This window comes from Ursus americanus, chromosome 29 (assembly GCF_024610735.1).
Source record: "Ursus americanus isolate L20-20 chromosome 29, mUrsAme1.1.p, whole genome shotgun sequence".
NCBI classification, from domain to species: domain Eukaryota; kingdom Metazoa; phylum Chordata; class Mammalia; order Carnivora; family Ursidae; genus Ursus; species Ursus americanus.
Window position 1 is genome coordinate 33607123 of NC_142155.1, and position 26099 is coordinate 33633221.

The 26099-nt window shown below is 49.0% G+C and overlaps 1 protein-coding gene across 9 annotated transcripts in view; it reads left to right on the forward strand.

Moving 5' to 3' along the window:
- TRERF1 (transcriptional regulating factor 1) overlaps window positions 1–26099 on the forward strand; it is a 206294-nt gene that overhangs the window by 132616 nt on the left and 47579 nt on the right. For all 9 annotated transcript variants that reach the window (XM_087857120.1, XM_087857119.1, XM_087857121.1 and 6 more), the window contains one exon: window positions 1039–1153. The gene's annotated coding sequence lies outside the window, so the exon portion shown is untranslated. The remainder of the gene's footprint in view (window positions 1–1038; window positions 1154–26099) is intronic.

Here is a 26099-nt window from a genome sequence, read left to right on the forward strand (position 1 = left end):
GCAGCCCTCTTGACATTTCCGAACTGATTTATTTTCTGAAGTGTCCCAGTCCGTTTTCATAGATAACACTTTGTTCTTCCTGTTCGGGGCAGTAGCTTCGGCTGGGGTTGCCATAGTGAGGGCTGGGAGGTTTTGACCAGGTTCTTTGAGCCCCGTGCTCTGTAAACTGAACCCAGCAAGTTCCACTGGCTCTGTCCCGACACTGGCTCTTTCCCTGATGTTCCTGCAGTGGCCCTCCTTCCCGGAGAGAGACTCTCTGATCTGTAGTCCACAGGGTGAATTTGGCCTCAGTGCGTTGCTAGCCCCCCTCTCAAGAGATCAGCCAGGAATCCTGGGAAAGCCTAACTCGGGGTCAACTTCTGCTCTAGCGATGCCGCTCCACTCTGGTTGGCGGCATGGCGCTGGCTGCACATGGCTTACCCGTCCATGGGACGAGTACAGAAATGGCGGGGAAGCCCGTAGAAACTTCGTCCCGATTGGACAGAGTAATCTGTTGAATCAGAAGACGTGATGCTTTGTATGAGCATTTTTTTTCATTTCATTTGTCTACCAGTTCATTTTCATTACCTTTTATAAAAAGAGTTATCTGCAATGGATTGGAAATTAAAACACAAACAAAGACAACTCATCCTTCCTGACGAGTAATTTGGGAAGGCCTGTGGGTAGCACTTGCGAGCTGCCTCTGCTCCCCTGTGGGACAGGTAGGCTGTTGAATGAATTTGGGGAAATCATAGCACTTACCAAATTATATTGTAATGAAAAATGTGCATCTCTCTCTCTCTCTCGACTGTTTCTTGAGAGCAGGGAGTGCATCTGATTCATCTTTTTAGCCTCAGTCCTCAGATCCCAGCATGGCACATTGTAGGGTGTGGGAAATGTTTGTCCGGTCCATGCCTGCCTGCTCCCCGAGGACATGAGAGTGCGTGAGGCCAGCCTCAGGAACTCCCTGGGCTTTTAGATAGTGTCCCCTGCAGGCTGGTAATGGAGAGCTGGGAGCAAACGATGAGGGAGTGACCTTTCCTGCTCTTTCCCCCGCAGAACCAGGCCTCCTCTTCCCACCTGCCCAGCAGCATGAGAGCAGCATGACTGGCCGGCCGCAGGAGAAGCCCCTAGAGCCAGGCCCCCAACTCAACCATCTGCTGCGGAGGTCAAGGTAAGCTTGCTTGGATTTCTCCTGGAAGGTTCAGGCATTTTTATTTTAACTAATTCTCTGTGCTTCTGTGATCTCGCACCATGTGCTGGCAGAATGGGGTTTACTGGCACATGGGTAGGCTTAGCAAGTGCGTGGCAGCCTAGCAGGGCAAAGCAGGCTCGTTGCAGTTAGTAGAGGGGCCAGTGGTGGAGAAGAAAGGGTACCAAACTGAGGATCTGGGGACGAAAGCTCTCATTATTCCTCCACCACCTCCAGAATCTGGGACCTTCGGCAGATCTTTTAGGGATTGTTTATCCAGGGAATTTGGGGTGAAGGAATCTCTGGAAAGAATGGCATTGGAAGGACGGTTAGTCTGTGGCCTGGGCTCCCAGGACAGCCTGGACAGACTCCTGTCCCACACAGGGTTGTAAGGGGTCTTATAGGACCAGCCAGGCCAATTCCTAACCGAAGTTGAGCAGTGAATTATTAGAAAATTCTTCCTAATTTGGAACCAACTCTTCTTCTCTGTGATTCCTGTCTGCCTTTCTCTGCTCTGCCATTTGGAACCACAAAGACTGGGCTTTCAAAATCTCTTCCACGTGACTCTGTCTTCAGGTGTGAAGAAGGCGGTCATGACTCTGCTTTTCTTGTCTGTATCCATTCTCCAGGGAGAATTTCCTCACTCACCTTGTCCTCTTGTCTCTCTCCATGTTGGAAAGGGCTCCTGTGCTCACTCAGCCTCTGCTAGCCTCCACAGAGAATCCTCCACTGACCTTTCTTTGGTCAGGACATCTCAAGAGCCTCCTTTGTGAGAGTCACTGTGCTAGACTCGAGGCACGTCAAGGCAAAACAGGTTTGGATCCTCCGGGCGAGTCTGAAAGAAGCAAAACCCCTTCGGCGTGCTCCCTTTTCATATTTTATCTCTTTTCTCAAATGTTCGTGAGCTCTAGAAAACAATGTGGATTCTCTAGTTGTTGGATATAGTTTTCTATATGAGATGGTCAAAACAAATTAGTTCATTGTACGGTTCAAATGGTCTATAGTATGTCCTTTTCTATTTTTACCTGATTTATCTACCAATTATGGAGAGAAATGTATTAAAACTCTCCCACTGGATTTGTCGGTTTCTCTTGGTAGTGCTGAAATGTTTGTTTTCTATATTTTAAGGCAATGCTATTTGGTGTCTGGATGCTTAGAATCAGTGTATATTATTGATGGGTTGAGATAGATTTCTACCACATTTATATACTTGCAGCTTTTTCTGCTCTTTCTTCTCGACTGAGATGTTTTTCCCCCTCGTTCCATTCTCCATCTTCTTATTTGGAAGTTCTGTGCTGTGCTCGCTCTGTTCTTGGACTGGTTACTGCAGCTATTGTAGCTGGCATGCTTACCAAAGCCTAAAATTAATCAGGGTCTTTCCCTCCTCCCCAACAATGCAAGAACCATAGACTGGTTCGATTCTAGTCACTGTGTCTCCCAATCTATATATAATTATTATCCCGTGTTTCCATTCTGACCTGTTTTTCTCGACCAGACATCACCATTTTATACAGTAAGTGTTTGTACAGGTGTACCCACATACTTATCAGTATCTTTTCTTACCATTCTTTCATGAATCTCAGATCGTTTTCCTTCTGCTTGAAATGAATCCTTTAGCATTAATCTTTAGTGAGAGTCTGGTAGTGGTAAACTCTCAAGGGTTTGTTCTGGTTTCATTTGGTTTGGTTTTTGGCCTTTGTTGGCTTGAAAATGGCTTTCTTTTGCTCTCCGTCTTGAAAGGTGGCTTTGCTGAATTTATTCTCTTAGGTCGCTGAAGCCATTATTTCACTGCTTTTGGCTTTGAAATTGCTGTTGAGAAGTCGGCTGTCAGTCCAATTGCTGTTCCTCTATAAATGACCTGTTGTTTCTCCCTGGCTCTGTTAAAAACATTGTTTTCTGGGCACCTGGGTGGCTCAGTTGGTTAAGTGTCTGCCTTCAGTTCAGATCATGATCCTAGGGTCCTGGGATTGAATCCTGCATCAGGCTGCCTGCTCAACAGAGAGTCTGCTTCTCCTTCCTCCTCTGCCCCTTCCCCTGCTTGTGCTCGCTCTCTCTCTCTCTCAAATAAATAAATAAAATCTTAAACAACAACAGCACCACATTGTTTTCTTTGGTGTTCTCCAGCTTCCATTACCATGTAACTTAGGCGTAAGTTTTTCTGTCTTCATTCTGCTTGGGTTTTGTTGGAATTTCTAGAGCTGAAGATGGGTGTCTTTTAACAGTCCTGGAAATTTCCCACCCTTCATTTCTTTGAATATTGCCTCTTTTCCATTCTCTCTAGTATCTTCTTCTGGAACTCCTGTTAGACTTATGTTAGACCTTCTCACTATGTTCTCTGTAGCTCTAAACCTCTGTTTCATACTTCTCATCTCTTTGTCTCTCTGGGCTGACCTCTGAATAATTTCTTCAAATCTGCTTTCCATTCAGCTCATGTATTCTGGGTCTCAAACGCTCTTTAATGCACCCACTGATTCAATCCATTTTCCTTTTGGTTGTTTTATTTATCATTTCTAGAAGTTCTGGTTCATTAATTTTCTGCTTGGTGATTTTTTCTAGTCTCTTATTTCTTGCTCATATTTCCAAACTTCTTTTTTTTATTCCTTAATATATTGAAGTAGCTGTTTAGAAATTATAAACTCTCATGTCTGGTAATTCCAGACTCTGACATCCTTGGAGGTCTAGTTCTACTGTCTGTTGTATCTGCTGGCTACTACTCATGGTGCCTTATTTCCTGCAAGCTGCTTATTTTCCTTGCAACTTTGAGAATTTTATTTGAGTATTCGTTGACATTGACTTTTCCAGAGCGAATTTGTATTAATTTCTGCTAATTGTTTGGGGTCACTAGCAACCAAAAATCACTTCAATTTTCTACCTAAGATTTCTCTGACTATGTAAGAAGCATGAATTCAAACTCCAAACCTATGTGAGGTCTAGCTTATGGTTACATATTTTCAGGAGAGGGGCGCCTGGGTGACAGTCAGCTATGCGTCCGACTCTTGATTTTGACCCAGGTCATGATCTCAGGGTCGTGAGATAAAGCCCCACGTCGGGCTCTATGCTCAGCACGGAGTCTGCTTAAGATTCTCTCCCTCTGACCCCCCCACCTCACACGTGCACATGCTTTCTCTCTCTCTAAAAGAAAAGGGACGCCTGGGTGGCTCAGTTGGTTAAGCCGCAGACTCTTGATTTCCACTCAGTGCTATAAGATGGAGCCCTGCATCAAGTCCGCACTAGGCGCAGAGCCTGCTTGGGATTTTCCCTCTCCCTCTCCCGCTGCCCCTCCCCCTCTCTCCCTCTCTAAAAAAAGAAATAGAGAGCAAAAAAACCCCACAAATTTTCAGGAGAGATTTGTTTCCAATTCCACCAGCCCAAGGTCAAGTTTCCTTGCATTCTCCTTCTGTGTTATGCGTTTATTTCTCATTCACTGAGTGTGGAGCCCCAACTTTATGGAGGAATTGGGTTTTTTCCTCCTGTCTCCTGAACACTGTGCAGCTCTCACAGCAAGCATAGAATCTCTAGGGTCTGACAGGAACCCTCAGGGCAAAAGTCAGCTTTGCTGCTAGCTCACCTCCCAGGGTTCCTGCTTTGGGTTTGGTTTTGGTCTTTGAAGAATCCTTGCATTAGTACGAGCTCAGTGAAGTGTATACAGTTTTTATATTTTAAATTTTGTCCAGCATGTTAGTTGTTTCGATTGGGAAGGTCAAGTAGGGTATCAGGTCTGCCATATTGCCCGAAAGTATATCTTCTTTCTTCTCCACGATCACGCTGTACGGCAGGAATTACTAGTCCTTATTGTAGAAGAGTGAACCAAAGCTCAGAGAGGGCACGTAACTGGCTGTCGTAGGGCTAGCAGGTGATGCACTGTGAAGAGTATATCCCCTCATGTCCCCTTTTCCCACTTTCCCTGTCCCCAGGGTAACTGTTGACCATTTTTGGTGGATGAACTTTATGCTCACAAAGGATATGAGTCCCTACCAGAATGCTTTAAATAGCTGGACAGCTTTGTAAAATTTGTTTATGAATCTATTGTTTATCTTCCTTGAGAGAGGAAATGGCTTCTGCATATTTTGTGGCCTATTTCTCCAGCGGTCACTAGCAACCTTCCTGCTTCGTTCCCACTTCTCAAAGGCCTGCTGGACCCACTGCCAGACGCCATGTGCACCTCCTCCAGATCCCAGCTTCCTCTCCTCCGCATGCCACTCTCTCCTTCCCACTTTCCTCCCTCCCCTTGCCCCCGCCCCCATCCTTTCGGCTCTTGGTTTTTCTGTCTCCTCGTGTGTGCCATTCACCGGAGGGGAGGCCACAGAGCACCACGGTTAGACATTCTGAGCTTTGAGGGCAGGGAGAAGGATCTGAGTTTGAACCTTGCTCTGCTACTTACTAGCCTGGTGTCTCTGAGCTTCAGTTTCTTCATCTGTAACATGGGGACAATAGACAGAGCTATTCAAGGACTAAATAAAACAGTGCAGGCATGGGGCACCTGGGTGGCTCAGTGGGTTGAGCATCCAACTCTTGATTTCGGCTCAGGTCATCATCTCAGGGTGGTGAGATCGAGCCCCACATCAGGCTGCACACTCGGCGTGGAGTCTCCTTGAGATTCTGCCCCTCCCTCCATGAATGCATGCACCCTGTCTCTCTCTCTCTCAAATAATAAATAAATTTTTTAAAAAGACAGTGCACATGGAGCTCATGACAGGAGCTTGGAGCCTCACAGCACTTGGTCTATGATAGTCAGTACTGTTATGACTAAGACACACCCTTGGAGCCCCGAGCTTTCGTTCAGTGATGCTTTTAAGTTGACAAGAGCTGGTTTGTCAACCACAATGAAAATGGAGGCAGAAATCTAGGGGCAGTGTAGGATTCCCAGCTTCACTATTATGTACTTCAAACTGGGGGGTGTTTTTAAAGACAGTTTGAGGGAAAACAGAGCACACCCATCTGGGCAGTGTTTGCAGAGGATATAAACTGTGGGTTCTGGAAATGGGGTACTCCAGAATCTCAGCCCTCCTTCCAAGCCATGCCCTCTGATGACACCACTCACTGGGGACTTTTCCCTTGTGGACCCCCCCTCCCCAGGTCAAAGATGGCACAGCTACCCTGCCGGACACATGTTCAGTGGGGGTGAGAGAGGTGGTCCCATTTTGCTTTCATTCTTACGCTGATGTGACACTTTATTTCACTCACTGCTTTCAATTAAGTGGCTTTATATCACTCTCAGATTTGTATCACTTCCTGATTTGATAGCTATCAGGCAACACCTTTTTTCAGCGCCTGCTGTTCATGGTGACTCTAGACTTTATACAGTAAGCAAGTGGCATTGAAAAATGTGTAGAGTTGGTGTGACCCTAAAACTGCTCTGAAATATAAGGTCTATTAATGTTAAAAGACTTTACTACCAAAATCAGACACAAAGGATAAACCGTCTTTGTGCGATTACGTGTTCGGTGTACAGAGTGGGTTGTCATGAGGGACTGCACTGTGCGCTCCTCAGTGGTCAGGGAAGGTGGGAGCAGGCAGATTGCAGCTGGCCTTATGGTGCGAACTGAGGCATCGAGCCGGGTGTTCTCATGAGCCAGTGGGACAGATGGCCTCTGTGACCCCTCTTGGAGAGCCGCATCGACTAGCATACCAAACGCCCTGAGAAGTCCTACAGTTAATGTTTGACTGTGTTTCACCAGGTTTCCCAAGTGTGGCTGACCACTCGTGGCCAGTGAACATGGTGGTCTTGAGCTGATTAGCGTTTGGCTTCTATCTCTCTAACAAATGCTTCAGTTGACTCCAGGCCATCAGCTTACTATCATAAAACAGTGACTGGCAAATTTCTTTAAAAATTCAGTCTGTAAGGGGACACCTGGGTGGCTCAGTCAGTTGAGCTCTTGATTTTGGCTCAGGTTGTGATCTCAGGGTTATGGGATCGAGCCCCAAGTCAGGTTCTGTGCTCAATGTAGAGTCGGCTTGTCCTTCTCCCTCTCTTCTTCCTTCTCTCTCTCTCAAATAAATAAATAAAATCTTTTTAAAAATAAATAAAAATTCAGTCTGTAAGTATCAGATTTATTTGGAGTCAACCACTTGTCTCCTTTTCTAAGTGTCACTCTACTATCTAGAAGGATGAAGGTTCTAGGAGCCTGAGCATTGATGTTGCTGTGGTTAGAGAGGGTCTTCTTTGTTCTCCACAACTCCCAAGATGATGTCCTGGATATTCTCCACCCAGCTGAGGGGCCAGGCCCAACCCCACCCCTGTCTGCAAACCTCAAAGTCTATTAACAGCACTCTCCCAATGATGACTCATGCTTCCTGTCCCTCCTCCATTCTAGTTACTCAGAGCTGTGAGCCAAGATTGATTACTTATACCATCCAAACTGGCTTTGCCCAGGGGGAGCTCAACTGGTAGTCTTCATTGGGTGATAACCCAGCCTATGTCCTCCAGGTCAGCCCTGCGCAGTGCCGTTTTCCAGTACCAGGAAGTCTGACACCTTATATCTGGGGCTATCTTAGGAGTTTGGGGAGCCAGGATTACCATGGACACAGACAGGAGGAGCCCCAGGCGAAGGATTCATGTGCTGGCAGAGCCACTAAAAGCCAGTGGACAGATGTTATAAACTGAGTCTTTAAGCTCTGCTCTGGAGATTGACTGTTGGTTGCTTCTCACTGTTGGGTGGTCTCCCCTCTAAAAATATTTTTTAAATCGTTATTATAGGGACACCTGGGTGGCTTAGTCAGTTAAGCCTCTGCCTTTGGCTCAGGTCATGATCCAGGGTCCTGGGATTGGGTCCCATGTTGGACTTCTTGCTCAGCGGGAAGCCTACTTCTCCCTCTCCCTCTGCCTGCTGCTCCCCCTGCTTGTGCTCTCTCTCTCTCTCTCTGAGAAATAAATAAATAAAATCTATTTAAAGAAATCTTTATTATACTAGTCCTATACATTATTCTATTTTTTAAAAATTAAAACACAGTAGCTGGAGTGTAAGTCTGCTCAGATACCCTCTCCCACTCACTCTCTTCCCTTTTCAAAAAGATGGCAGAACTGAGACTGGATTTGGGCGTCCGGACTCCCAGTGTTCTTGAACCGCTGTAGTAGGATCCTTAGGGATCAGGTGTGAGTGGTAGAAAACCCCAGTGCCTCAGCATCCTGGCTCAGGATTGTTGGGTGGCCCTGGGACCAGGCAGGGGCTGAGGGTGCTCACCCAGCGGAGCCTTCGAAGGTCAGAGCCAGAGGGACCTCCTTGCAGCCCGTTGGGCCCAACCTCCTCGTTCTGCGGAAGCGGAGTCTGAGGTGCAGGGAGGGGAAGTCATTTGCCCAACAAGGTCACAGGGCCAGTCTCTTTTTCTGTTTGGTCCGGGTTATCTTTATATTGGGTTTGCGTTTCCTGAATACACCAGCAACCGGGTGGGGGGTTGGGGTGGAGGACAGGGGAAGTGGGCTTAAAAGAACCCCATCTGAGAGTGTTTAAATTTCCTGTGAGTGTCCCATGAAGAGGGAGATAATCTATGTGCATATAATCAAAAGGAGAGGGAAGACTTGGTTTAGGTCCAAAAGACCAACGAGAGTCAGGGGCAGCGGGGGGGGGGGGGGGAGGGCGTTGGGAGAAAGATAACAAAATGGGAGCTATTCAGAGATGGCTGGGACATTTTTATCGATGGAATAGAAATAAATAGGATTTGTTTTTTGCACTTTCGTGATGCCTTCTTGTGAGTATTTTTGGAGAACGTTCAAGTCATGTGGAGGCCCTAGTCCTGTTTTAGTGGCAGTGGTTTTGTGGTCTCTGGGGTTCTCTTTGGCCTGGGACCAGAGGCCTCTGCCCTCGAGTCCCTCGAGTTTGCTCCTACTGGCATGGGTGATCCTTTGGAAATCTCTTCCTCCCTCAGAGCTTCCATAGCTTAGCTCAGAATGGGAATGCAGCCTCTTGCCTGGTCTCCCTCACAGAAAATTAATGGGTTGTGAGTGCCCTCAACACCGTAAGGCTTGGGTTGGCCTCCTTTTTCCTTGTCTCGCACCTGCCCTGGCATGAGGTCTGAGAGAGTTCGGTGCTTCCGCTGGGCAGGCTTTCATTTTCCCATGGGATCAGGTGGCGGACGTGGGCCACCAGAGCCACCCCAGGCCCGCTTTCCTGGGACAGCCCCATCGCACAGCTTGTCCAGGCTTCCTTCGAGGGACCGTTGTTGAGGTGGGCTGAGAGGCTGTGACTAAAAGTCAGGAAACTGCAGCTAGAGACAGAGTTACTGCCAGTTTCCAGGAATCTGAGAGCTGGGGGCCCTCTTGAAATAGGAAAGGAAGTAGACTATCTCCTTATCTGGTATCATGGAGGGGATGAAATGACTCTTTCTGGGTAACTGGGGCGCACTCTTTCTTCTCGAATGATAACCACGGATATTGTTAAGCTTTAGATGGCCACTAAATGATTACTTCTCTTTTCCTCTCCGGGGGTCTTGACCTGCTTGAGGGCTAGACCCCAGAAAGCAGAACACCTCCTTCATTACCAGTAACCGCGTGGGAGAACTTGGCCTGACCTGTGGCCCCACTCCAGGTCCCTCTCAGGCACCTCCTGAATTGCACTGACTCTGGGAGGGCCGAAGGCCTCTCTTGCGGGGGCTGACCTGCCCGGGAGGCCTTCCCTCAACAATGAGCAAGTCCCGTGAGCATTTACGTTCTTCTGGTTGTTTCTGTGCCTAGGGAAGAATATGCTATGTGCGCGTGAGGCTCTCCCTGGTGTCTCTGGATCTTTGTGAGGGCTAAAAGTGAAGGCACCGTGATGCAGTGGTGTTTTCAGAGGGTACTGGGGTAGGTGTGCTTGTTGGTCCCTGCACCAGAGGGCCCCGCACAGCTGAGGTTTCCCAGCGGACGGTTTTTACAGTTTTTCTCTCTTCCTTACGGTGTCCACTTCTGGCAGCGCCGGCCCCAGACACCGATCTGCTAACTGAAACAAAGGGAGGGCTCAAGGTTGCCCAGGAAACGAATAACCAAACCGATTCAATCACGACTGAGTCATTGAGGCCTGATCTAAACTGTACCCAAGTCAAAACAAAACAACAGGAGCCCCACCCCGGGTGGTGAGGCTCCCTGAGTCCTCACTGGGTGCCACGCACGTCCCGAACGTTCTCTTGTTTAATCCTCATGGGGGAAAAAATGGAGCAGTAGGTATTGTCATTCCTCAGTCCAAACTGAGGCTCCAAAAAAAAAAAGACAAGATCAGTCTGCTGGGCTCTGACTTTGCCAGTGGAAGTTTAGGATTTGAACTCTGGTCTTCTGACTCCAGATGGCGGTCTGAGCGTCTCTGTGAGAAAGACGCCTGCCGCATCACCCGTGTGTCTCTCTCCAGGGAGGAGTTCCTGATGTGTAAAAAATAAAAAATTAAAAAAAAATTCCAGATAGCTGTAGCTTAGCCCTTTCAGACTAGAAATAGGAAGTGTTTTTGTTGTGAAGGGCATCAGCTTCTTTTTCATACTTTCAAGCTCAGGGCTGTATGCTGGAGGGTGGAAGGCTGCTGAAGGCTGATGGCCAGATTCCCAGGGCATGTCTGTACTGTGGTAAAACTGGCTTTCCTCGACCCTTCCGGAGTCAAAGAGAAAGCTGGAAGGCTTCAACTCGGGGGGGGGGGGGGGGGGGACCTTCATGCTAATCAGATCTGGGACGGGGAACTCGGGACCCTGCAGAAAACCACAGGAACCCTCACGCTCGGGCGTCAGAGCGATGGAGGCCCCGCCTTTTGTCACTAATTGTGTGACTTTGGGCAGATTATCCCCTCCGTATTAATTCCCTCATCTTTTTTTTTTTAAGATTTTATTTATTTATTAGAGAGCACAAGCAGGGGGGAGGGTCCGAGGCAGAGGGAGAAGCAGACTCCCCAGTGAGCAGGGAGCCTGATGCGGGGCTCCATCCCAGGACTCTGGGATCATCACCTGAGCCGAACGCAGACCCCCAACCGACTGAGCCACCCAGGCGCCCCTTCCCTCATCTTTTAAATAGGGGAAGCACTTCTGCCTTCACAGGTTGTTGTGGGGACAAAGCAAAATAGTGTAAGTCTGTGCTTCGTGCGCTGCTTTCCAGAATGATGCTATTGGCCATGAGGACACACACACCCTCCTGTGAACTCCTTGCTGTTCCTGTCAGAGACCCCACCCTGGGCCAGAGGACTTGTGGCTGTGGACCAGGGGACCAGTCTGCTCTGAGCTCCACAGGTGTCAGCAAACACACCCCATGGTCATCCGGGCAGGTCACTCAGCACTGACCTCATCCCTGGGCTGTTCAAGAGATGGAACCATGAGCTTCTTATTCTTCCGTTAAACAACAACAACAAACAAACAAACAAAATGGGAAAAAGAGAAAAATTGATTTTCTTTAAGCTGTGGCTTTTTTTGCTTTCTCCCCTCCTTGCTGTGAGTGGAATTGCCATTTTCCTTTTTTTTTTAATTAAAAAAAATGATATTCTGGGTGATGGAACGTAATATTTAGACATGTTGAACTGGCAGCTGATGGGTGTGTTATTAATACACCATCACCACAAATCCTGTTGCAAGGGTTGGTGGGGAGGAGATTTGTGTGTACGTGTGCGTGTGTACTCACACGCTTGCATGATTTAACATGATTGCAGAGGGTCCAGTGACCCTTATCAAAAGCAGCTCTTGGGAAGGACGTGGTCTGCTCTTCAGAGAAGGATTCCCTTGTGAATTGAGGGGGTCTTTTCCACGTTATTCTGTAGAAACATAAGGTCTCCCTTTCCTCTCTCTCTCCCACCCTCCCTCTCATGTCCTTAGTGCCCAGTGGGTACCACGTAATATGCCAGCCTCTGAATACAGAGTTGGTGAGGCACTCCTCAGAAGAGGTGCTAGCCTGATGGCGGAGGCAATAGCCCGGTGGGGCACAGCGCTCCCGGTGCTGTAATGACTCGCAGAGCCCTGGGCCCATCCTTGCTCTCTCTCCAGGCTTTCTTCCTCGTGCCCCTGCCTTCACGTATTCCCTGTTGCCAGGGAACTCACAGACTTCTCAGCCTGGGAGCGCCCGGTCCAGCTAACTCAGGGGCAGCGCCTGTTGTAGGTCTCCGAAAGAAACTGAACTCTCACAGTGCCCCTTCTTCACAGGCACGAACCCGACATCTGGGCATCACCTTGACACCCGCTCCTCCTGTGCCCCCATACCCACCCCATCACTAAGTTCTGACGGGTTCACGCCGAAATGCCCCTCCATCACCTCCCACATGCGAGCTGCCTGGCCTGGACCACTGTAAAGCTGAGTGCCCCCTGTGTCCCCACTCACCCTCATCCAGTCCACGTCTGCACCACGGGTCCACAAACTATGGCCCATGAGCTAAAAATGGTTTGTACATAGGAACACTGGATAATATGGGGGGAACACTAGCTTTGAACCCCAGTTAAGCAAGATATTATCCCTCCAAAAAATATTTCCACTCTTCTCATTAGCAGATCTGTATTACCAAAAAAAGTACTCAGTTATTATTATATTTTGAGTTTCCTTGAAAATTTTGTAGAAATGTTTTTCCCTCATTACATACGCGTCTACATCATAGCCTTGGTTTTGTCATCTGGCTGCAACACCTAGAATGTATTCTTTATTTCTTTTTAATTTTTTTATTTGACAGAGAGAGAGCACAAGCAGGGGGAGGGTCAGAGGGAGAGGGAGAAGCAGGCTCCCCGCTGAGCAGAGAGCCCGACATTGGGGGATCATGACCTGAGCCGAAGGCAGACGCTTAACTAACAGAGCCACCCAGGTGCCCCCCCTAGAATGTATTCTGTCTGCCCCTTTACTTTGAAAGATTTTGTTGACCTCTAGTCTACACTGTGGCCTTTTCAAGATAGAAATCTGGTCAGTCACACATGCTTGGAAGACACACACACACAGACACACCACTCAAAACACTTTTTTGGTTCCCCATTACTTCTTAGGATAAAGATAAAACTCCTTACGCTCAAGAACCTTGGGTGGCCTGGCCCTTGCCCCCCTCCCAGTTTCATCCCCACGTTCCTTGGTCCTGCATTCCTGCCACTCTGGGCTTTTTGTTGTTGTATTCATGTTTACCTTGTTCCCACCTGCCCCAGGGCCTTTGGCTGTACTGCCCTTGACAATGTCTGGAACGTGACATTTCACACCATTTCCACACCCTTTCTCATCTTTCTGATGGCATCATCACTATGACTTCCTCAGAGGATCCTTCCCAGACCTTTCTGCTGAGGTCATGACCCAATACTGTAGCCATTCATCACGGTCATAGAATTACATTTGTCTGTGTCTGACACTGCCTCTCTGGACTGCAAGCCCCATGAGGGCTGACGCCGGGGCATGTCCCCAGCCCCATTATATCCACTGTGCCTGGTAAAAAGTGGGCACCCAGATATTTGTTATAGTGCATGTCTGAGAATCAGGGAAGTTTTCACGAAAGACGCTAAGGCTGAGCAGGAACTTGTAGGCTGAGAAGATGGAGAATGAGAGAACGCAATTTAGGCAGAGGCACCAGCATTCTGGAAACTCGGGGTAGCTCCCTAGGTCTGGTGCTCGGGGTGTATATGGGTGAATGGTTGGGGAAATCGTTGCAAAGGGAAATGAGGCCAAATTGTGAGGGCCCGATGTGCCAGGCTGAGCTCTGGGGACCCTTCTCCTGTCGGCCGGGGGAGCACTGGAGTTTTCGAGCAGCAGGGTGGCATGGGCAGGGCTACTGGGGGGAAAGTGGGCTGGAGGGAGCAAGGCCGGCCACAAAGAGACTGTATTGTACAGTTAGCAGGGGAATGGGGAGCAAATGGTCAGGGAATGCCATGGAGGAGAGGTCGACGGGAATTGATAACCTATTGTAAGTGAGGGGGGATAGTGTTTCGGAGTCCCATGTTTCTGATTCAGTCCCCTTCAGTGAAGAGGAAAGAGTTGAGGCAGGGGTGGAGGCGAGAAAGTTCGTTTGGGCCCAGGAAGCAGAGGGAGTAAATGCCTGCAGCCTCCATTTCCTCTGAGAAGCAGAGTCAGGGGCATCTGCTGAGACAAAGGCCTTTTGGGTTCAGATCATGAGCTTTGGCCCCTTCTCCCTGTTGCCAGGTGCAGGTGTAGGCGGGGTGTTGGGAGGACGCCCAGACTGAGGACTTAAATCCCAAATAGCTTCTCTGGGGGTTCGTAGAGCACTTAAGGAGATTTTACAGACCTGCCTTTCCTCTACCTTTTCCTAAAAATGTGACGGCTAAATGTCCGCTTTGTCAGAAATCTGACCTTGAAGGCCTTTGAGGAAGGTCTCTCCCTTCAGAAGATGTTCACCAAGGGCCTGCCCTGCCCCCCACCCAGCTCTGCTCTGAGCACCACAGGGACCAGCCCTCTGCCCCAGAGAGTCTGTGTGACCCATAGACATAACCGACACGTAACATGCACGAGGAATGACGCACAAAGACGTGGCCCGACGACATCCTGCACTTTGTGGTGTGTTCAGGTTCACAGAGCACATTCACGCCCAGGTGAGGCAGGCTTCAGCCGCCACCTCCCTCCGGCTGCCCTCCTCCCTCTGCCCCCAGCCCCCCCACGCAGCCCCACCCTCACAGGGGTGGCCCGGGCTACACGAGCACCTGCTTCTGCCAGTTGTGCTCGGTAGCAGAACTGCGCAAATTCGACGTGACATGAGCCGATGACCTCTGAGGGCACGAAAGAAATACAAATGCTCCTTCTGTGAAAAGTGAACTGAATGCTTTGGAAAGAATTGATAGACGCAAGACGCTCTGAGAAAAATCTCTGCCCAGGTGTGTGCATGACCACGGCTGGAGACCGGCCCCGGGAGGAGAGAGACGATGTGCCTGTCAGGAGTCTGCGCCGTGCCTCCTCGTGCCTCCTCGGCGGGCGCCCTCACCTTCCAGCTCGTTTTTACAGGCCTCGGACTAGAAAATGACCGATGATGCATGGTGGGGTGACTGATGCTGGAAAGACAAATGCAAAGCTCTAGTCAGTAGATCTTTGCGCAGAGGCCGGACGCCGCCTCAGAAAGATTCGTAAGATATTTGTGTTTGAAGTTAAAATAAAATTTTAAGGCGTGAACGTAGGGCTTTTAAGTGTACGTGCAAGCTTTTCAGTGTTTTATAAGTCTGTTTATTTTTGAAGAAGTAATAGCTTCCCGTGGTTCAATAATTGAGAGAAACATGAAAAGCTATGAAATGAAGTCTCTTTCCCACTCTCTTCCCATGCAGCCCAGACACAGGCCCTCCCCACAGACAACTCTTAACTGGTTTTTTGGATCCTTCCAGATTTTCTTTATGCACAACGACCATGAATATACAGTGGGTCCTCACTATTCACGGATTCTGTATTTGCAAATTCTTCTACTCTCTCAAATTTATGTATAACCCCCAAATCCATTGCTTGGTGACACTTTGGAAGTCGTTGATGGACACACAAGGAGCAGTGGGACATTGGATTTGCCCGACACGCGTCCCCAGCTGAGGCTGTCCAGCATGACGCGCTGCCCTCCTGTTGCCACTCCTGTGCTATAAACAGGTGTCCTTTTCCCAGTCTGTTTCATGCCACATTTTTCACATTTTTGTGCTTCCTGTTGATTTCGCTGTTTTAAAGTGGCTCCAGTGTGGTGCAGACACGCTGGCTAGTGCCCCTAAGTGCAAGGTTGCGCGTGACCTATGGAGAACATACTTGTTAGATAAGCTTCATTTAAATAAGTTTATGGGGCTGTTGGCTGTGAGTTTGGTGTTTACGAACCAGCGACATATATTAAATAAGGTGCCTTTAAGCAGTTACACACGTAAAACGAGGTCGCGTACTGACGAGCTGATGGAAATGTGACCAGAGGCTCACGGAGACCTACCTTGTATTTCCCTTAGAACTCGTGGTAGAGTGTTCACGCACTCCGTGTTCCCGGTGACTGCACAGAACATGTGACTGCTGATACGGAGAGTCGACTACTTACAGATATGTGTATATTCTGTTTTAACTTTGGAGAGCTTTCCTATCGGTCCATAGTGAGTTTCCTTGTTCTTTTTCACAGCTGCATAATATTCCACCATGCGGTTATTCCATAATGGTCTTCACTCAGCCCCTTGCTGGTCAGCGTTTGGGAGGTGTCCCGTCTTTGGCTATTCAAAACATTACTGCAGTGTACATGCTTGTCTGTAGGTCGTTCGTATGTGTCATTTGTTGCCGCTTCTGTAACCAACTTCCTAGGAAGGGAATTCTGAACTCCTGGGCGTGTATCCTAGAGATTCTCACAGAGGTTCGTTCGTAAGGGGACTCATCCGAGAATGCTATCTCAGGGTGCCTGTGGGAGATTGGTAAGGTAGTGAAGTGTGATGGGTGTGGGTTCCCACCAGGGTGGGGGGGGCAGGGGGCGTGTGAGGGACTTGGCACCGGGCCTGGCCCGAGGTCGGCATCCCGTGCGTGTTAGTCACGTTATCTTTCTTTATCATTCTTCCTTTCCCTCCGCTCAGCAGCATTAGTCCAGCTCATCAGTGTGATGCAGTGTGGAGGGGGGCATGGTCTTCGATGCTCTCCTCCCACCTGTAGCCTGCCCCTTTCAGTCTATCTCCACACAGGGCTGGAGGACGTCTGGGCACTGTGGAGAACATTCTTAGGCTGGCGTCCTACCTAGGCTTAACACGGGGCCACGTCAGCTTCCTGGGAAGGGGATTGTCTCCTTCACGTCCTAATCCTTAGCCAGGCACACAGCGTTGATGTTTGACAAACTTGTTGCCGCGTTCTGTGAACATTGAGCAGATCCACTTCGGGCCCAACGCTGGTCATGGCACAGTGGAGAGGGGAGGGAGAGACGTACAAACAGACACAATTCTGCCCTTTAGGACTTAAAATCTAGCATTGGTTGACAAATAGAATACCTGAGGTGACCCCGTGATGGAGTCATGTTTCTAACAAGCAGAAAGACGTGTCCCTGGGCCTGTAAGTCCTTCCTCTAGTGTTTGGTCCTCACTCCCCCCAAGGCCCCCAGGCTCTAGGGGCCCCATTTCTGCCCTCTCATGTCAGCCAGAGGGGCCCCAAGTGCATGCATCACTGCAGCCTTCTGGTCTTAGAGCAGCAACTGCACGTTGGTTGGGCAAGACTTTGAGACCATGAGGGACGCCTGGGTGGCTCAGTCAGTTAAGTGTCTGCCTTTGGCTCAGGTCACTATCCCAGGGTCCTGGAATCAAGCACCACGTTGAGCACCACTCCCTGCTCAGGGGCGAGTCTGCTTGTCCCTTTCCCTCTGCCCCTTCTCCCTCTGCTCTCTTACTTGCTCTCTCTCTCAAATAAATAAATAAAATCTTTAAAAATATATATGTAAGAATTTGAGACAGTGAGATAATGGGGACCAGTGACCAACAGGATATTGGACTTGGACAAGTCCAGACAGCTTTGGGGGCTTCCCAGGATGGAAAGGATTATCAGAGGAGGGAGCAAACCCTGAAAAGGGCAAGATACCCTCTTGATTGCCTGAGGCCTGTCAGCAGGCTTTTGGGTAGACGGAAACCAAGCTTTGTGACCCTCCCATCATCCGCAAACAGAACTCAATAGTGGGAATCTCAGGTGAGGAGGTTGTTGGGAATGTTCGCTTATAATATTTGAATTCTTAGAAGCATCTGTAGATTAAAGCCTACGGTTGTTCGTCGCCTGGGCATGCTGTGATTTGGCACAAGGCCCTCCTGACAAAACTGGTCTCAGCGGCTCCAACAGCTTTGCCTCTTACAGGATGTTCCCCCCTGTGGTCTGTTCACTGTTTGCTGCCCTGTGCTCAGTAGCTTCCCGAGAGCCCTGGGACAAGGAGCTCCTCTCATCTGATGGAGGCTGGCCTCCCTCCGCACAATGAAGGACAAAGGAGACATCTCAGGGCAGCCAAGCCACGGAGTCAAACCTTGGTCAGGGGGCTACAGGGTGACAGGAGGTTTGAGATGGTCTACGAGGCCCTCTGTCTGGCTTCCCTGAGCAAACACCTAGTTAGCTCAGGGCCAGGCATGAGGCAGACGCTGGGTCCCAGAGCTGAGCAGGATGGGCCTCCGCTGCCCTCAGCGTTGGAAAGGTGGGGCCGTGAGCCATGATGATGGGCTGGAATCCTATCTACAGGGCTCTGGCGGAGGGAGCCACTCAGGAAGTGCCTCTGGGAAGGCTTCCAGCCCCAGACACAGAGGTCCCTCTGGCTTGTTTCTTGACTCCCAGAATTTCCCCCAAAGTCTTAGAACTCTGAGCCAGAAAGGGCTGTGGGGATGCTTGTCTTAGCCCCCTAATCATACAAGTGAAGAGCCTAGGAGCCGTGGCATTGCCCCAGGATGGGGCCGTGTTGCTGCTGCTGTTTACAGAATGCCCAGACACGGCACTGACGTCATAACCCGGGGAACCCCCTGTCTGAAATGCAGGAGAGAGAGCCAAGAGAGACCGACAGACAGCCCCAGCACGAAGAACGCTAAGGCACAATTATTTTACATACAGGGGGCATCACTTACTTTGTAACCCAGTGAGCTGTAAGCTGTTTTCCAGAAAGAAGGGCTGTGTTTTCCCCAAGACACCTACCCCCATCTTTGAGACCTTGGGTACCAGGGGCATTTGTTTTCTATATAGACATCAGACTTGAAAGGCCACAGACCAAAGCCATGCCAGCTGCTCCATTTGGGAACAGAACCCCTGACCAGGCAGCCTACTTAGAGTCCTAAGGCGGGAGAGGCTACGGGCTGGAGCTATGCCAGGTGGCAGAGCAGGCTTCTCCCCTCCTCGCCGGCCCTTGCAGAGAAAGCCAGTCCGTACCACTGACCTGCTAGAGACTCTCCTGGCAGCTCAGCCCAGGTGCTGGATCGGGGCTTGAGGGATAGACAGGAATGGAGCCCTCAGATGCTTGACTTGTGTGTTCTTAGATTTCTAATTCACTCTGAGGCTGGAGACAGAGTACAAGCTTCAGGTGTACCCACCAGCCAGCACTCCTTCAGTCCTTCTTCACTCCCCAACTCCCTAGGGCGTCGTCAGAGCAGCTGGAGGGGAATCTTCCATTCGCCCTGCCCTGCCCTGGACAGCTTCAGGGATAGGGATCCTTTCTTTGGCTGCAGTCCCACATGTGGGTTCACAAAGCCCACGTCCTAGCTCCTTGGGGACGGGAGTGGTGGAGCCTCCCTGTGGGCCTAGGTCCAGACCCCTCCAGTTGGACACCCCACAGAGATACCCACCCCCATCCCCAACAGCAGGGGTCTGCCCACTGTGCCTCCTGGGCCCTGGCTGGAGCGACCTCGTCCCCTTAGAGGCCCCTCCTCTGCCTCTTCCTTGTGAAATTCTTTGGAGTCTTTAGGAAGCCCCACCCCAGCCTCGTTCCCCCAGACCTGTGAGCTTAAAGATGCAGATTTGCAGGGTTTTATCTCCTCTAGCAGAATCCTGGGGCAGTAGGTCCTTGGGGTGAGGCTGTACGAAAGAATAAAAAGGACGGGCAGGGCATGGATGCCAGTCTCCGGGCCATGAAGTCCCCAGTCCCCTTACTCAGCTGTAAGCCTCTTGAGGCCAGCAGCTATGACCCGGTTAGGTCTCCTGGCGCAGGTCTGTCTTCATTATGGTTGCTGGTTGATTCTGAAATTCTGCTAGCAACTCCTTAGGAGAAACATGTTACTAGAGAGTAGCCAGTGTTCAGGGCCTCCCGAGCGGCTCGTTCAGGTGAACCCCTGCCCTGCCTTCTCTCTGCAGACCTCTTGGCTGCGTCATCTGTCATCCTGCCCGTCACCAGGAGGGGCCAGCTGTGGGTGGAAGGAGCGCTCATGGAGGAGTCAGGCAGCCCGTGCCTCGCCCCTGGCATTACCGCCCCAGAGCCTATTGCCTCTCTCCCTTGAGATCTAAGGAGCCCTAAGTTTGGGGGATAAATTTCCCACGCTGCCCCCACATGGCGCTTTCTCGCCGGGTTGTAACTGACTTTCTCTGTCCTGACATGACGGACGTGGATCCCGCTGGTGCACGTAAGCCGTTACACCACGTGGTGCTGAGCAGTCAGGAAGGGCTGGGCCACATGGGTTCCCCTCAGCGGCCTCCTCCTCTCTAACCTCTCCAACTGTCCTAGGGGAGATAGACACCCCGTAGCATCACCCCTGAACAGTTGTCTGCTCTACACCTTGACTACTAATTAGATGCTGAACCATTAATTTCAGCCTCTACAAGTTGATAAAAGGTGAGGCAGGGATTTTATGGATTTTGTTCAGGCTCCCTCTAGAAAAACTTGACTTTAATTATCTGAATACATAAAAACATGGTTGAGGTCCAGACAGGACAAATGACTTGCCTGGGGTCACACAGAGAGTCAGTGGAGGCAAAGCTGAGTCTCCTGTTTGCTCCTCCAGCGCCCCTCTATCTAATTGTACCGTAGCCACAGAGTCAAAGCCCGTACTTGTAATATCCCTCCCCAGGCCTAGCCATTTTTGGAGGAGGGTGGTTTGAAAAACTATATACAGGAATACATCAACAAGGTACACTCAGACCATAGCTGCCTCCTCCAGGAAGACATCCTAGATTCCTGTGATCCCTTATCTCCCCACATCCTCAGCATCCATGTCCTCCATGCCAGCTTGGGGGGGGGGGGTGAGAAGAAATGGCATGTGGCTGTCACCAGAGGAAGACAGAATTAATTCCCTGGTCGGGGACTACTGCTAGCCCAAAGGAGTGAGCAATGACAGTGAGGACCAGGACCCTGCACAGAATAAAGTGAAATATCTCCGGTCGCCATTTACTGATGGTGAGCTGTCCACAGGAAGCAAAATCCAAACTCCCATTTTGCAAGTTCCTGGGCTGTGCGTCAGGCTTCTTCCTGGTTCCTGGGCTTAGAGGGACAGTTGATGCCACAGGGTGAGTCTGAAAGAAGGAGAAATAAGTGTCCCTTGGAGCACAAAGGATGTCTTGGAAATCCTCCCGCTGTGGGAGTCAGCAGAGACCCAGGGCAGGGAGCAGCAGTGGGCTGCCAAGGAAATGAACAGACTAGTCACCCTGCGAGGGGCAACGTCTTGGTGCTAATAGCCATCATTGGCCGAACTCGTCTGCGGTAATTGGGTTATAGAATCATAAAATACCCACCGGCTTTATTTAGAAGACTAATCAGAAAACATTTAGAACGACAACATTGTTGTAAAGGAGACCATGAACCATGGGCTCACTCCTTGGAGAATTGCCCTTGGTCTCTGCCTCCTTTGCGGAGCTGGGGAGAGAGCTGGAGTGAGAAGAATCCCAGGAGAACCCAAATGAAGCTCCTTTGACGGACCTGAGGGGAAGGCTTGCCCAAAACCCAAGCCAAGTCATTTGGGGGATTGTGTATACAATGTCTGAATGATGACCCAGTGTCGGAAAAAGGAAAATCTTTTTGGTTTTTCTTCCTCCAACCAGTGGTGGTGGTCCAGCAGGAGCAGGGTGTTACCCCAGCTGAATTATAAGCAAACAAGTCCTGCTGAGCCCTTGGCCAAAGTCAACTTCCTCCCTCTTTCTCTTTCTGGTTCAAAGGACAGTCATTTTGGACAGATATCCTCCTTGCAGATTGTGCTCTCTCTTGGTGCTCCTGGGGGTGCAGAGGGAGCAGGGAGGGACTTTAATTCACTAGAAGAGGGATAGACAAACTTTGGCGGGGCCAAACCCAGCCCACACCTGGTTTTATACCACCTGTGAGCTAAGGAAGGGTTTTTACATTTGCACATGGTTGAAGAAAAATCAGAAGAACAGTAATACTTCTTGATATATAAAAAATGCGTACAATTCAAATTTCAGTGTCTGTCAATAAAGTTGTATTGGAACACAGACATGCCCATTTGTGCATGTATCATTTTATGGCTGCTTTCACGCCGCAGCTGCAAAGTTGCAGCGGATCGTATGGCCCACAAACCTGAGAATACTCACCAGCTGGCCCCGTGCGGAAAAACTCCTGTGCTGGAAAGTGTGCAGGGCCTTGTTATCTACGGTACCCCATGATTCTGGTGCTGTAGGGCACTCGGCCTGAAACAAAAAATAATGGATGGTGTGCCTGGGTCAATGGCAGGGGTGAAGTGCTCTCCGTCTCGTTTGCTTGGCTCAGCGTCTCAGGTCAATGAGCATTGATTGAGCCTCTGCTGTGTCGCAGACACTGGGACACAAGATGAGTAGGAGGCTGTCCCTGCCTTGGAATGACGGGACAGCCAGCGGGCAGATGGGTGTGGAGGCAGACCGTGTGGCTCTCGTGCTTGGGGGGAGGACAGAGAGGGCATCTCGGGTTCTAAGGAAGCCTTCGTTTGTTGATTCCACTCTGGAATCCCAGAGTCTTGCTCTAAGGAAGGGATTGATCAAAGAAATGTGAACGTAGTAGTTCTGTTAATTAGTTCGTGAGTGAAAAAGCTCCTGGTGCCAGTTACCCAATAGGAAATGTTTTACATAATGAGCAAAGCAGTTACCTTATTAGAAAAATCATTAAGACTTGAATCCTGAGATGGTATTATGACAATTCTAGGAGATCGACAAGAACAATTTCTAGATTGGAAATGTATGTTTAAAATACCTTTTGACAAGATGCTGAACTGTGGCATGCTGTCGTCTTTGCAAAAGGCAAATGTTTCTAGAATACACAAGAATCTGAGTGATTGTCCCAAGAGGGCTGGGCTGCTGGGTGTCTGGGAATAGAGGCAAGAGGAAGACTTTTCACACATACCCTTTTTAAAAAAAATCTGCTCTGACTCTTCACTTTCTTTTTAAGCACTTATTTATTTGGGGGTAATTTTCACTCTTTTGTACATTCTGTTATGCCTTCTGAATTTTGAACCACATAAGCATAGTTCCTATTTAAATTTATATATATATATTTATATATATATACATATGTATATACACACACACACACACACACACACAGGAAGTATTTAAGTTCTTGGGGAAAGTAAATAAATAAAATCTATAAACTGAATATAAAAGAGGGGCGCCTGGGTGGCTCAGTTAAGTGTCCGCCTTTGGCTCAGGTCATGATCCCAGGATCCTGGGATCAAGCCCCACATCCGGCTCCCTGATCCGGAGGGGGCTTCTTTCTCCCTCTCTCTCTGCTTGCTACTCCCCCTGCTTGTGCACTCTCTCTCTCTGTCAAATAAATAAAATCTTTAAGAATAAATAAATAAATTTAACATAAAATAAATAGCACATAGTTTTGCCACTACCTCCTTATGTCTTCCTAGGGAAGTTATTTTCCCTTCTCTTCCATTCGATGTATGATTCTTGAATCCCTGCCACTGTGAACCAGGCACTATTCTCTGGGCCTCAGCTTCTAAAGCTGTCGTGTGGGGAGACGAGAGGAGCTTTACGGCAGTCTTCAACAGGAGAGGGCGTCAGACTCGACAGAGGGCCCATTTAAACACAGACTGCTGTCCCCCCACCAAGTTTCTGATTCAGTGGGTCTGGTGGGGGCCAAGAGTTAGCATTTATAACAAGTTCCCGCATGATGCTTATGCTGCTGACCCAGGGACCACTTCTGACTTTGTAGGGTTCTGTACTTGTAAATAAACTGCATTTCCAGTTCTTAAGTATTAGAGAATAAAGAATAGATTCCTGTAGTTCAGAACACAAAGCAGAGACATCAACAGAAGTAACATTATCTAGCTTCCATTCCACCCACAGGGGCACGGTGGAGGGACATGAAATCAGGTCATGGTCAGAATCCGGTGAGTTTCGATAAGTAATTCTTCCTGTGGGAGGTAACGTGGTACAAAGCCTTTTGAGGAAGGTTAGGTGGTGAGGTTTAAGCTAGGCAGGGCATTCCGTTATCACCAGGCCTAATGCCCACAGGATAACACCGCTAGAGGTCATTTTAAAGCCCTCACAGTTTATCCCTGCCTTACAAGTTCAGTTCCTGACAAGGACACCTGCACCTGACTCCATTCTTTTATACACACCATGCCCTCAGCCAGAATACCCTTCCTGGTCCTCTCATCTCTGTATGAACCCCGTTTGTCCATCAAGACCCAGCTAAGTCTAACTGTTCTCCATAAGAACTTAACATTCATCCCCCACACGGAGTGTCTTTTTCTGCTGACACCAATTCAGTGGGACACTTGATCATTGTTATTTTATTTTTTTTCACTCATCAGTTCATTCATTCAACAAATATTACACCCCTCCTTTAGCAAATCCATATTGGAGGACCTACAATATGCTGAACATTACGGTAGGTTTTGGGAATAGAATCATAGGCAAAATAGACAGGGCCTCTGCTCTGATAGAGAGAAATCCATTAATCAAATAATGGCACTGGTGGAAGTACAATTATGGACTAAGAAGAGTGGTTTGAAAGAAAGGAGTGTGTAAGAAATGACCCTGATGTTGACTTGTGTTTGGGGTCAGGATAGACTTCCTTAAGAAATATAGTCTGAGCTGAGATCTGAATGAAGGATGCCCAGGATGTGACTAGATGAAGAGCATATGGGAAAAGGAACAGCTTTCCAAATTAGGGGTGTGTGGACACACCAGTATGTGCAAAGGTCCTGTGGTGGGAGGCAGTGTGGCAGCTTCAAGAAACTGAGAGACAACCAGAATGGCTTGGGTGGTGGGATGGGAAGGGGGTAGAGAGCTAATTGCCAGACTGGGACAAACTGCAGAGCCCAATCGGCCTTGCCCATGATTTTGATTTTTAACCTTACGAACACTAGGGTGCCATCAAAGAATTTTGAACAGTGAGGGGATCAGAGTTATGTTTGAAAAGTTCACTCTGCTGCTAGTGTCTGTTGCATGGACAAGACTGAAAGCAGGGAGATGAGTTGGAGGCTATTGGGATGGTCTGGAAGACAGATGAAGAGGTAAACTGATAGGTTGTGGAGTTGGTTAAGGGAGAGGGAGGAGTCGAGGGCAAGAGTTTAGAGGAGCATCCATTCTGGGGAGCATCATGTTGACTTTGCCTTTGAACATGGAAGTAGAATTCAGGGGAGTCAAGCTGGGCAGGAGCCCAGACCCTCTGGGCTGGGAGTAGTGACTGGGAGTCAGCAAGGTATAGTGGTGAATGAGCAGGGATGTCAAGGAGGAGAGCTTATGTGAGAAAATGAGGGGTGTCTCCCCCGACTGGGTCATAAGCCCCTGAAAGAGAGTCACTTCCCATTGGCAGCACAGGAGACATTCTCTCTTTTCTCCCTCTGTTCTGCTCGCCGTCATCCAAGTTCAGGTCTCAGTTATGTCTCACCTGGGTGCAGCAAGAGCCTGCTGATCCATTGCTTTCAATTTTAACGTGCACGCAGATCACTTTGGGGGTCTTGATAAAATGCAGATCCTGATTCAGTAGATGGGAGCAGAAGCCTGAGAGTCTGAGTTGCTGGCAAGCTCCCAGGTGATGCAGACCGCATTTTCAGGGAGGGGGGCGGGTCTCCCGGCTTCTAAAGCTCAGCGCCATCAAGCCCAGCATCCTTGTGCCTCTGCTCGGAAGCCTTCAGCGGCCACTTGCAGTCACATTCAGGACCTACTCTAGCTGTCCTTGGCCAACCATGGTTTCCTCCCACTGCTTCCCTTCATCTACCCGTCATTCTACCAAACCAAATCCCTTGCTTTCGATTTGTCCCTAAGAGACAGAGACCAACTTAGTCTAGCTCCTGGCTGGAGGGGCGACTGCAATGGTCTTCACACTTGGCTGCTTAAAATCCCCCATAAACGGATGTGGTTAATGTAATGACCCCCCTCTATGTTTTTTATGAGACATTTGCAGAAGATGCAATTTCCAATATATTATAAACATTGATGTTTTTAAGTAAAACTGTTACGTCAGTGTTTTAAGTGTATCCAGCGGAATCTAAGCACCGTAGCATTTGATAACAGCCGTCATCCGTTTTAAAAATGCATGGACATCCTCTTCACTAATAGTCAGTGTTCCTTTTTCTTCTTGAAATTTTATTTCTGTTCACTTCCCCTGTGGAATTTCATCCTAATGGAATATATATGTAATCGATTTTATGCTTGAAACTCTTTCATTTGTTTTGTTGCTATCATATTTCTCTGTAACAACTTTATATGAAATTAAAACTTCTTCAA